This window comes from Oncorhynchus keta, chromosome 17, assembly GCF_023373465.1.
Source record: "Oncorhynchus keta strain PuntledgeMale-10-30-2019 chromosome 17, Oket_V2, whole genome shotgun sequence".
Taxonomy (NCBI): domain Eukaryota; kingdom Metazoa; phylum Chordata; class Actinopteri; order Salmoniformes; family Salmonidae; genus Oncorhynchus; species Oncorhynchus keta.
The window spans coordinates 58,489,283-58,500,952 of NC_068437.1; the positions used below are offsets into that span (position 1 = coordinate 58,489,283).

Here is an 11,670-nt window from a genome sequence, read left to right on the forward strand (position 1 = left end):
ACCCTGGTAATATGACTGGTAAATAGAATGAATAGAACCTGTAACCCTGGTAATATGGCTGGAAAATAGAATGAATAGAGCCTGTAACCCTGGTAATATGACTGGAAAATAGAATGAATAGAACCTCTAACCCTGGTAATATGACTGGTAAATAGAATGAATAGAACCTGTAACCCTGGTAATATGACTGGTAAATAGAATGAATAGAACCTCTAACCCTGGTAAATAGAATGAACAGAACCTCTAACCCTGGTAATTAGAATGAATAGAACCTCTAACCCTGGTAATATGACTGGAAAATAGAATGAATAGAACCTCTAACCCTGGTAATATGACTGGTAAATAGAATGAATAGAACCTATAACCCTGGTAATATGACTGGTAAATAGATTGAATAGAACCTGTAACCCTGGTAATATGACTGGTAAATAGAATGAATAGAACCTGTAACCCTGGTAATATGACTGGTAAATAGAATGAATAGAACCTGTAACCCTGGTAATATGACTGGTAAATAGAATGAATAGAGCATCTAACCCTGGTAATATGACTGGTAAATAGAATGAATAGAACCTGTAACCCTGGTAATATGACTGGTAAATAGAATGAATAGAACCTGTAACCCTGGTAATATGACTGGTAAATAGAATGAATAGAACCTCTAACCCTGGTAAATAGAATGAATAGAACCTCTAAGCCTGGTAAATAGAATGAATAGAACCTGTAACCCTGGTAATATAACTGGTAAATAGAATGAATAGACCCTCTAACCCTGGTAATATGACTGGTAAATAGAATGGATAGAACCTCTAACCCTGGTAAATAGAATGAATAGAACCTCTAACCCTGGTAATATGACTGGTAAATAGAATGAATAGAACCTCTAACCCTGGTAATATGACTGCTAAATAGAATGAATAGAACCTCTAACCCTGGTAAATAGAATGAATAGAACCTCTAACCCTGGTAATATGACTGGTAAATAGAATGAATAGAACCTGTAACCCTGGTAATATGACTGGTAAATAGAATGAATAGAACCTGTAACCCTGGTAATATGACTGGTATTTAGAATGAATAGAACCTCTAACCCTGGTAAATAGAATGAATAGAACCTCTAACCCTGGTAATATGACTGGTAAATAGAATGAATAGAACCTGTAACCCTGGTAATATGACTGGTAAATAGAAGGAATAGAACCTTTAACCCTGGTAATATGAAAAAGGTAAAAGTCATATATTAGGGTTAGAACTTCTACAGTAACTACTACATTAGGGTTAGAACTTCTACAGTAACTACTACAATAGGGTTAGAACTTCTACAGTAACTACTACACTAGGGTTAGAAATTCTACAGTAACTACTGCACTAGGGTTAGAACTTCTACAGTAACTACTACACTAGGGTTAGAACGTCTACAGTAACTACTACATTAGGGTTAGAACTTCTACAGTAACTACTACACTAGGGTTAGAACTTCTACAGTAACTACTACACTAGGGTTAGAACTTCTACAGTAACTACTACACTAGGGTTAGAAATTCTACAGTAACTACTACACTAGGGTTAGAACTTCTACAGTAACTACTGCACTAGGGTTAGAACGTCTACAGTAACTACTGCAGTAGGGTTAGAAATTCTACAGTAACTACTACACTAGGGTTAGAAATTCTACAGTAACTACTACACTAGGGTTAGAAATTCTACAGTAACTACTACACTAGGGTTAGAAATTCTACAGTAACTACTACACTAGGGTTAGAACTTCTACAGTAACTACTACACTAGGGTTAGAAATTCTACAGTAACTACTACACTAGGGTTAGACAGTCTACAGTAACTACTACACTAGGGTTAGAACGTCTACATTAAATACTACACTAGGGTTAGACCTTCTACAGTAACTACTACACTAGGGTTAGAACTTCTACAGTAACTACTGCACTAGAGTTAGAACTTCTACAGTAACTACTACACTAGAGTTAGAACTTCCACAGTAACTACTACACTAGGGTTAGAACTTCTACAGTAACTACTACACTAGGGTTAGAACGTCTACAGTAACTACTGCAGTAGGGTTAGAAAGTCTACAGTAACTACTGCAGTAGGGTTAGAAAGTATACAGTAACTACTACACTAGGGTTAGACCTTCTACAGTAACTACTACACTAGGGTTAGAACTTCTACAGTAACTACTGCAGTAGGGTTAGAAAGTCTACAGTAACTACTACACTAGGGTTAGAACGTCTACATTAAATACTACACTAGGGTTAGACCTTCTACAGTAACTACTACACTAGGGTTAGAACTTCTACAGTAACTACTGCACTAGAGTTAGAACTTCTACTACACTAGAGTTAGAAATTCCACAGTAACTACTACACTAGGGTTAGAACTTCTACAGTAACTACTACACTAGGGTTAGAACGTCTACAGTAACTACTGCAGTAGGGTTAGAACTTCTACAGTAACTACTACACTAGGGTTAGAACTTCTACAATAACTACTACACTAGGGTTAGAACTTCTACAGTAACTACTACACTAGGGTTAGACCTTCTACAGTAACTACTACACTAGGGTTAGACCTTCTACAGTAACTACTACACTAGGGTTAGAACTTCTACAGTAACTACTGCAGTAGGGTTAGAACGTCTAAAGTAACTACTACACTAGGGTTAGAACTTCTACAGTAACTACTGCAGTAGGGTTAGAAAGTCTACAGTAACTACTACACTAGGGTTAGAACTTCCACAGTAACTACTACACTAGGGTTAGAACTTCTACAGTAACTACTGCACTAGAGTTAGAACGTCTACAGTAACTACTGCAGTAGGGTTAGAAAGTCTACAGTAACTACTACATTAGGGTTAGAACTTCTACAGTAACTACTACACTAGGGTTAGAACTTCTACAGTAACTACTACACTAGGGTTAGAACTTCTACAGTAACTACTACACTAGGGTTAGAACTTCTACAGTAACTACTACACTAGGGTTAGAAAGTCTACAGTAACTACTACACTAGGGTTAGAACTTCTACAGTAACTACTACACTAGAGTTAGACCTTCTACAGTAACTACTACACTAGGGTTAGACCTTCTACAGTAACTACTACACTAGGGTTAGAACTTCTACAGTAACTACTACACTAGGGTTAGAACTTCTACAGTAACTACTACACTAGGGTTAGACCTTCTACAGTAACTACTACACTAGGGTTAGAACTTCTACAGTAACTACTGCAGTAGGGTTAGAACTTCTACAGTAACTACTACACTAGGGTTAGAACTTCTACAGTAACTACTACACTAGGTTTAGAACGTCTACAGTAACTACTGCAGTAGGGTTAGAACTTCTACAGTAACTACTACACTAGGGTTAGAAAGTCTACAGTAACTACTACACTAGGGTTAGACCTTCTACAGTAACTACTACACTAGGGTTAGAACTTCTACAGTAACTACTGCAGTAGGGTTAGAACTTCTACATTAAATACTACACTAGGGTTAGACCTTCTACAGTAACTACTACACTAGGGTTAGAACTTCTACAGTAACTACTGCACTAGAGTTAGAACTTCTACAGTAACTACTACACTAGAGTTAGAAATTCCACAGTAACTACTACACTAGGGTTAGAACTTCTACAGTAACTACTACACTAGGGTTAGAACGTCTACAGTAACTACTGCAGTAGGGTTAGAACTTCTACAGTAACTACTACACTAGGGTTAGAACTTCTACAATAACTACTACACTAGGGTTAGAACTTCTACAGTAACTACTACACTAGGGTTAGACCTTCTACAGTAACTACTACACTAGGGTTAGACCTTCTACAGTAACTACTACACTAGGGTTAGAACTTCCACAGTAACTACTACACTAGGGTTAGAACTTCTACAGTAACTACTACACTAGGGTTAGAACGTCTACAGTAACTACTGCAGTAGGGTTAGAACTTCTACAGTAACTACTACACTAGGGTTAGAACTTCTACAATAACTACTACACTAGGGTTAGAACTTCTACAGTAACTACTACACTAGGGTTAGAACTTCTACAGTAACTACTGCAGTAGGGTTAGAACGTCTACAGTAACTACTACACTAGGGTTAGAACTTCTACAGTAACTACTGCAGTAGGGTTAGAAAGTCTACAGTAACTACTACACTAGAGTTAGAACTTCCACAGTAACTACTACACTAGGGTTAGAACTTCTACAGTAACTACTACACTAGGGTTAGAACTTCTACAGTAACTACTACACTAGGGTTAGAACTTCTACAGTAACTACTACACTAGGGTTAGAAATTCTACAGTAACTACTACACTAGGGTTAGACAGTCTACAGTAACTACTACACTAGGGTTAGAACGTCTACATTAAATACTACACTAGGGTCAGACCTTCTACAGTAACTACTACACTAGGGTTAGAACTTCTACAGTAACTACTGCACTAGAGTTAGAACTTCTACAGTAACAACTACACTAGAGTTAGAACTTCCACAGTAACTACTACACTAGGGTTAGAACTTCTACAGTAACTACTACACTAGGGTTAGAACGTCTACAGTAACTACTGCAGTAGGGTTAGAAAGTCTACAGTAACTACTGCAGTAGGGTTAGAAAGTATACAGTAACTACTACACTAGGGTTAGACCTTCTACAGTAACTACTACACTAGGGTTAGAACTTCTACAGTAACTACTGCAGTAGGGTTAGAAAGTCTACAGTAACTACTACACTAGGGTTAGAACGTCTACATTAAATACTACACTAGGGTTAGACCTTCTACAGTAACTACTACACTAGGGTTAGAACTTCTACAGTAACTACTGCACTAGAGTTAGAACTTCTACAGTAACTACTACACTAGAATTAGAAATTCCACAGTAACTACTACACTAGGGTTAGAACTTCTACAGTAACTACTACACTAGGGTTAGAACGTCTACAGTAACTACTGCAGTAGGGTTAGAACTTCTACAGTAACTACTACACTAGGGTTAGAACTTCTACAATAACTACTACACTAGGGTTAGAACTTCTACAGTAACTACTACACTAGGGTTAGACCTTCTACAGTAACTACTACACTAGGGTTAGACCTTCTACAGTAACTACTACACTAGGGTTAGAACTTCTACAGTAACTACTGCAGTAGGGTTAGAACGTCTACAGTAACTACTACACTAGGGTTAGAACTTCTACAGTAACTACTGCAGTAGGGTTAGAAAGTCTACAGTAACTACTACACTAGGGTTAGAACTTCCACAGTAACTACTACACTAGGGTTAGAACTTCTACAGTAACTACTACACTAGGGTTAGAACTTCTACAGTAACTACTACACTAGGGTTAGACCTTCTACAGTAACTACTACACTAGGGTTAGACCTTCTACAATAACTACTACACTAGGGTTAGAAAGTCTACAGTAACTACTACACTAGGGTTAGAACTTCTACAGTAACTACTACACTAGAGTTAGACCTTCTACAGTAACTACTACACTAGGGTTAGACCTTCTACAGTAACTACTACACTAGGGTTAGAACTTCTACAGTAACTACTACACTAGGGTTAGAACTTCTACAGTAACTACTACACTAGGGTTAGACCTTCTACAGTAACTACTACACTAGGGTTAGACCTTCAACAGTAACTACTGCACTAGGGTTAGAACTTCTACAGTAACTACTACACTAGAGTTAGAACTTCTACAGTAACTACTACACTAGGGTTAGAACTTCTACAGTAACTACTACACTAGGGTTAGACCTTCAACAGTAACTACTGCAGTAGGGTTAGAACTTCTACAGTAACTACTACACTAGAGTTAGACCTTCTACAGTAACTACTACACTAGGGTTAGAACTTCTACAGTCACTACTACACTAGGGTTAGAACGTCTACAGTAACTACTACACTAGGGTTAGAACGTCTACAGTAACTACTACACTAGGGTTAGAACTTCTACAGTAACTACTACACTAGGGTTAGACCTTCAACAGTAACTACTGCAGTAGGGTTAGAAAGTCTACAGTAACTACTACACTATGGTTAGACCTTCAACAGTAACTACTGCACTAGGGTTAGAACTTCTACAGTAACTACTACACTAGAGTTAGAACTTCTACAGTAACTACTACACTAGGGTTAGAACTTCTACAGTAACTACTACACTAGAGTTAGAACTTCTACAGTAACTACTACACTAGGGTTAGAACTTCTACAGTAACTACTACACTATGGTTAGACCTTCAACAGTAACTACTGCACTTGGGTTAGAACTTCTACAGTAACTACTACACTAGAGTTAGAACTTCTACAGTAACTACTGCACTAGGGTTAGACCTTCTACAGTAACTACTACACTAGGGTTAGAACTTCTACAGTAACTACTGCAGTAGGGTTAGAACTTCTACAGTAACTACTACACTAGGGTTAGAACTTCTACAGTAACTACTACACTAGGGTTAGAACTTCTACAGTAACTACTGCACTAGAGTTAGAACGTCTACAGTAACTACTGCAGTAGGGTTAGAAAGTCTACAGTAACTACTACACTAGGGTTAGAACTTCTACAGTAACTACTACACTAGGGTTAGACCTTCTACAGTAACTACTACACTAGGGTTAGAACGTCTACAGTAACTACTACACTAGGGTTAGACCTTCAACAGTAACTACTGCACTAGGGTTAGAACTTCTACAGTAACTACTACACTAGAGTTAGAACTTCTACAGTAACTACTACACTAGGGTTAGAACTTCTACAGTAACTACTACACTAGGGTTAGACCTTCAACAGTAACTACTGCAGTAGGGTTAGAACTTCTACAGTAACTACTACACTAGAGTTAGACCTTCTACAGTAACTACTACACTAGGGTTAGAACTTCTACAGTCACTACTACACTAGGGTTAGAACGTCTACCGTAACTACTACACTAGGGTTAGAACGTCTACAGTGACTACTACACTAGGGTTAGAACTTCTACAGTAACTACTACACTAGGGTTAGACCTTCTACAGTAACTACTACACTATGGTTAGAACGTCTACAGTAACTACTACACTAGGGTTAGAACGTCTACAGTAACTACTACACTAGGGTTAGAACTTCTACAGTAACTACTACACTAGGGTTAGACCTTCTACAGTAACTACTACACTATGGTTAGAATGTCTACAGTAACTACTACACTAGGGTTAGACCTTCTACAGTAACTCCTACACTAGAGTTAGAACTTCTACAGTAACTACTACACTAGGGTTAGACCTTCTACAGTAACTACTACACTATTGTTAGAACGTCTACAGTAACTACTACACTAGGGTTAGAACGTCTACAGTAACTACTACACTAGGGTTAGAACTTCTACAGTAACTACTACACTAGGGTTAGACCTTCTACAGTAACTACTACACTATGGTTAGAACGTCTACAGTAACTACTACACTAGGGTTAGACCTTCTACAGTAACTCCTACACTAGAGTTAGAACTTCTACAGTAACTACTACACTAGGGTTAGAACTTCAACAGTAACTACTACACTAGGGTTAGAACTTCTACAGTAACTACTACACTAGAGTTAGAACTTCTACAGTAACTACTACACTAGAGTTAGAACTTCTACAGTAACTACTACACTAGAGTTAGACCTTCTACTGTAACTACTACACTAGGGTTAGAACGTCTACAGTAACTACTACACTAGAGTTAGACCTTCTACAGTAACTACTACACTAGGGTTAGAACTTCTACAGTAACTACTACACTAGAGTTAGACCTTCTACAGTAACTACTACACTAGGGTTAGAACGTCTACAGTAACTACTACACTAGGGTTAGAACGTCTACAGTAACTACTACACTAGGGTTAGAACTTCCACAGTAACTACTGCAGTAGGGAACATGGTTACAGACGGCCATCTAAAAAGAATGCTGGGGATTCGGGGCAACAGTCAAAGTAATCCATCTCTTTTGATATAGAACCATAGATGTTAGACTATAAAACAGTTCTTTGCTCAGCTGTACTGCTATTTGTATTGTTGTAACTCTAAGGCTAACGCAGGCAGAGTATTTCTCCCAGCTCAGAGAGAGAGAGTGACATTTAGGTTGGTCCCTCCCTGTCAACTGAGTCTGAATGGAACGGATACACCCCTGGATGCCCTCCTTCCATTTCCACAAGCCGAGGCCAGCTGTCCTGACGGGAGGCTGGGGGCGGAAGGGCCTAGGCCGTGTGTATGAGGGAGGGAGGTTAACAGAGAGAGAGAGAGGGAGATTAACAGAGAGAGAGAGAGGGAGGTTAACAGAGAGAGAGAGGGAGGTTAACAGAGAGAGAGAGGGAGAGAGAGAGGGAGGTTAACAGAGAGAGAGAGGGAGAGAGAGAGGGAGGGAGGTTAACAGAGAGAGAGAGAGAGAGAGAGAGAGAGAGAGAGAGAGAGAGAGAGAGAGAGGAGGGAGGTTAACAGAGAGAGAGAGAGAGAGAGAGAGAGAGAGAGAGAGAGAGAGAGAGAGAGAGAGAGAGAGAGGTTAGAGAGAGAGAGGGAGGGGTTAACAGAGAGAGAGAGAGAGGTTAACAGAGAGAGAGGGAGGGAGGTTAACAGAGAGAGAGAGGGAGGTTAAACAGAGAGAGAGAGGGGGGAGGGAGGTTAACAGAGAGAGAGAGAGAGGAGGGAGGTTAACAGAGAGAGAGAGAGGAGAGTTAAAAGAGAGAGAGAGAAGAGAGAGAGAGAGAGAGAGAGAGAGAGAGAGAGAGAGAGAGAGAGAGAGAGAGAGAGGGAGGGAGGTCAACAGAGAGAGAGAGAAAGAGGGAGGTTAACAGAGAGTGAGAAAGAAAGAGAGAGAGGGAGGTTAACAGAGAGAGGGGGAGAGGGAGGTTAACAGAGAGAGAGAGAGGGAGGGAGGTTAACAGAGAGAGAGAGAGAGAGAGAGAGAGAGAGAGAGAGAGAGAGAGAGAGAGAGAGAGAGAGAGAGAGAGAGAGAGAGAGAGAGAGAGAGAGAGAGAGAGAGAGAGAGAGAGAGAGAGGAGAAAGAGAGAGAGAGAGAGAGAGAGAGAGAGAGAGAGAGAGAGAGAGAGAGAGAGAGAGAGAGAGAGAGGGAGGTACTGACTAACATGTTCAATCTAAAGTGTAGTCCCAAGTCAGGCCATGAGGCAGAGACTATTAGGGTGAAAGGAGAAGTTGAATAAAGCAACACTGTACTCTCTGGACAAAAACGGATTCATCCATGACTATTGTCTTACTAAAACATACACCTGGGGTCAGTAAGGTTATTGATGGGTTGAATAAACACCATTTGGATGTGATATATTGGTATATCACTTTAAGTATCCTGTACTTGTATTTTTTAAATCATTAAGAAATTGCTGAGATTATGAGTGGGTCTACAGATCTTCAACGGAGCTTAAAGACCTATTCTTCCATAATTGTCATGGACCAATCATATGGATTTGTGGTGACAAATAATGTTTTAGAAAATTGTTATTGATTTTGACCAACCGAATATTGTCTGTGAGTTTATTATTTTTCCGTCAATAGTACAGAGTGAGCTAAATTGTTCACATGTGTAATTCCTATGAATAATCGTCCACCCGACCTCATATCTAAAGACAATTTATAGCCTATCATACCTGTATTATCCTGACGAAGTTGTAGCATAAACAAGCAAGACAATCGAACATAAAGCGGTTCAATGCAACGCATCATAAATGGTCTGATACAAGTAGCCGAACAATTTACCTTCACAGAGGGAATCCGGGCTCATCTCTATCAAAGTTGCGTCTCCAATCTTTCCCGTTAGTCGACTCATGTCACTCATGTTGCCGAGCCCGTGCGGGTCGCCGGTCGGCCCGGTAAAAACAAGGAGGCTGGAGCGGGTACAAGGGCACTCTGTTCGTCTCAGCCCACGCCCTTGGCTACGGACTCACTTTAAGAGGGAAACGTAGCGCTACCTTCACACGACGAATGTTGAAACTGTGCTCAAGATACATCACCAAACCCCACAACGTCCACTGAGGAAAAATCTCGTCATTAAAGGGGAGGGGTTTGAATCCAACAACTCAGTCGGCGAACTGCTACTACAGCGGATAATGTTGATAGTATGATATTATTAGGTCTACCATATAGAATAATTGCAATTGTCATTTTTTAAAGTGGCAAAAAATAACATTTATATGACAGCATTTGCGATTTAATCTGCTTGGAAATGAATTGGCATTTACTTATTATATTATATTCTAGGCTATTCTATTCTAATCCGGTTTTACTGTATTCTGCAATAGGCTACTAAGGGACGTGACATAGGCTGCGTTTACACAGGCAGCCCAATTCTGATGTTTTGCCAATTATTTGCATATCTGATACTTATCTGATCTTTCCCCTAATGAGTAAACAGCATAAAACCACTTGGAATCTGATCTTAAATCCTGATACCAACCCCATTCGCCATATCTGACCTCTGTCTGGAAACTCAGGTCAGATTTTTTGGGGGGGGGCACGTGACCTGGCGTTACCATGACAACCACCACACAATTTTAATGAAAAGTAACTAAGTTTCCATCCACAGTTTTTAATGTGACTAAAGTCATATTGTATTAAAAATATATATAACGACAGCTGTGATGGAAACAGGTCGTTTCGGTAAAATTTGAGAAAGGTCGACAGATCATTTGTTTGTTTGTTCGACATGATGGAATTTCTTTTGTGTCTGAAAAATTATTTATGCGAGAAATTGTGGTGGAAGCGCAATAATAAATAACAATAACCATCATATCGAAGTCAACTTGGAATCACACGATGCCATGATGTGTGGTCTTCCCACTGTGACTTGGGAAACAGTGCAGTTTATTAGGCTCCAGATGCCGTATGATAAACTTCACAGGGTGGTGAAAGTGCACGGTGGCGATCTTGATGCTCCTTTACAATAAATATACAGGGTCTTATTCTGGTGACATGATGATCGATGTCTGACGGCCCTTTTGACAAATACAAATAATTCTCACTCTTATCCATAATAATGTCATCGTGTAGAATAGCCTACACACACTGTATCTGCCAGCTGTTGGCTAGAAAGCAAGTGTCCAGACCATTTGAGACACATTTGCTATTCAACGCACCAGTTTTTTTGTGACAAAACTATCCGTAGAGTTGAAAATGCGATGGGAAGCACATTGAACTTTCGATTTTTATTCGGTACATAACTTACATTTTGTGTGCACTACGTCATCACGTACTGATATACATTTTGTGTGCACTATGTCATCACGTACTGATATACATTTTGTGTGCACTACGTCATCACGTACTGATATACATTTTGTGTGCACTACGTCATCACGTACTGATATACATTTTGTGTGCACTACGTCATCACGTACTGATATACATTTTGTGTGCACTACGTCATCACGTACTGATATACATTTTGTGTGCACTACGTCATCACGTACTGATATACATTTTGTGTGCACTACCTCATCACGTACTGATATACATTTTGTGTGCACTACCTCATCACGTACTGATATACATTTTGTGTGCACTACGTCATCACGTACTGATATACATTTTGTGTGCACTACGTCATCACGTACTGATATACATTTTGTGTGCACTACCTCATCACGTACTGATATACATTTTGTGTGCACTAC

At 39.5% G+C, this 11,670-nt stretch overlaps 1 pseudogene; it reads right to left on the reverse strand.

Annotated features, from left to right (window-relative positions):
• LOC118379673 (anoctamin-5-like) overlaps window positions 1–10,018 on the reverse strand; it is a 143,497-nt pseudogene extending 133,479 nt beyond the window's left edge.
• Between the last annotated feature and the right edge of the window lie 1,652 nt (window positions 10,019–11,670).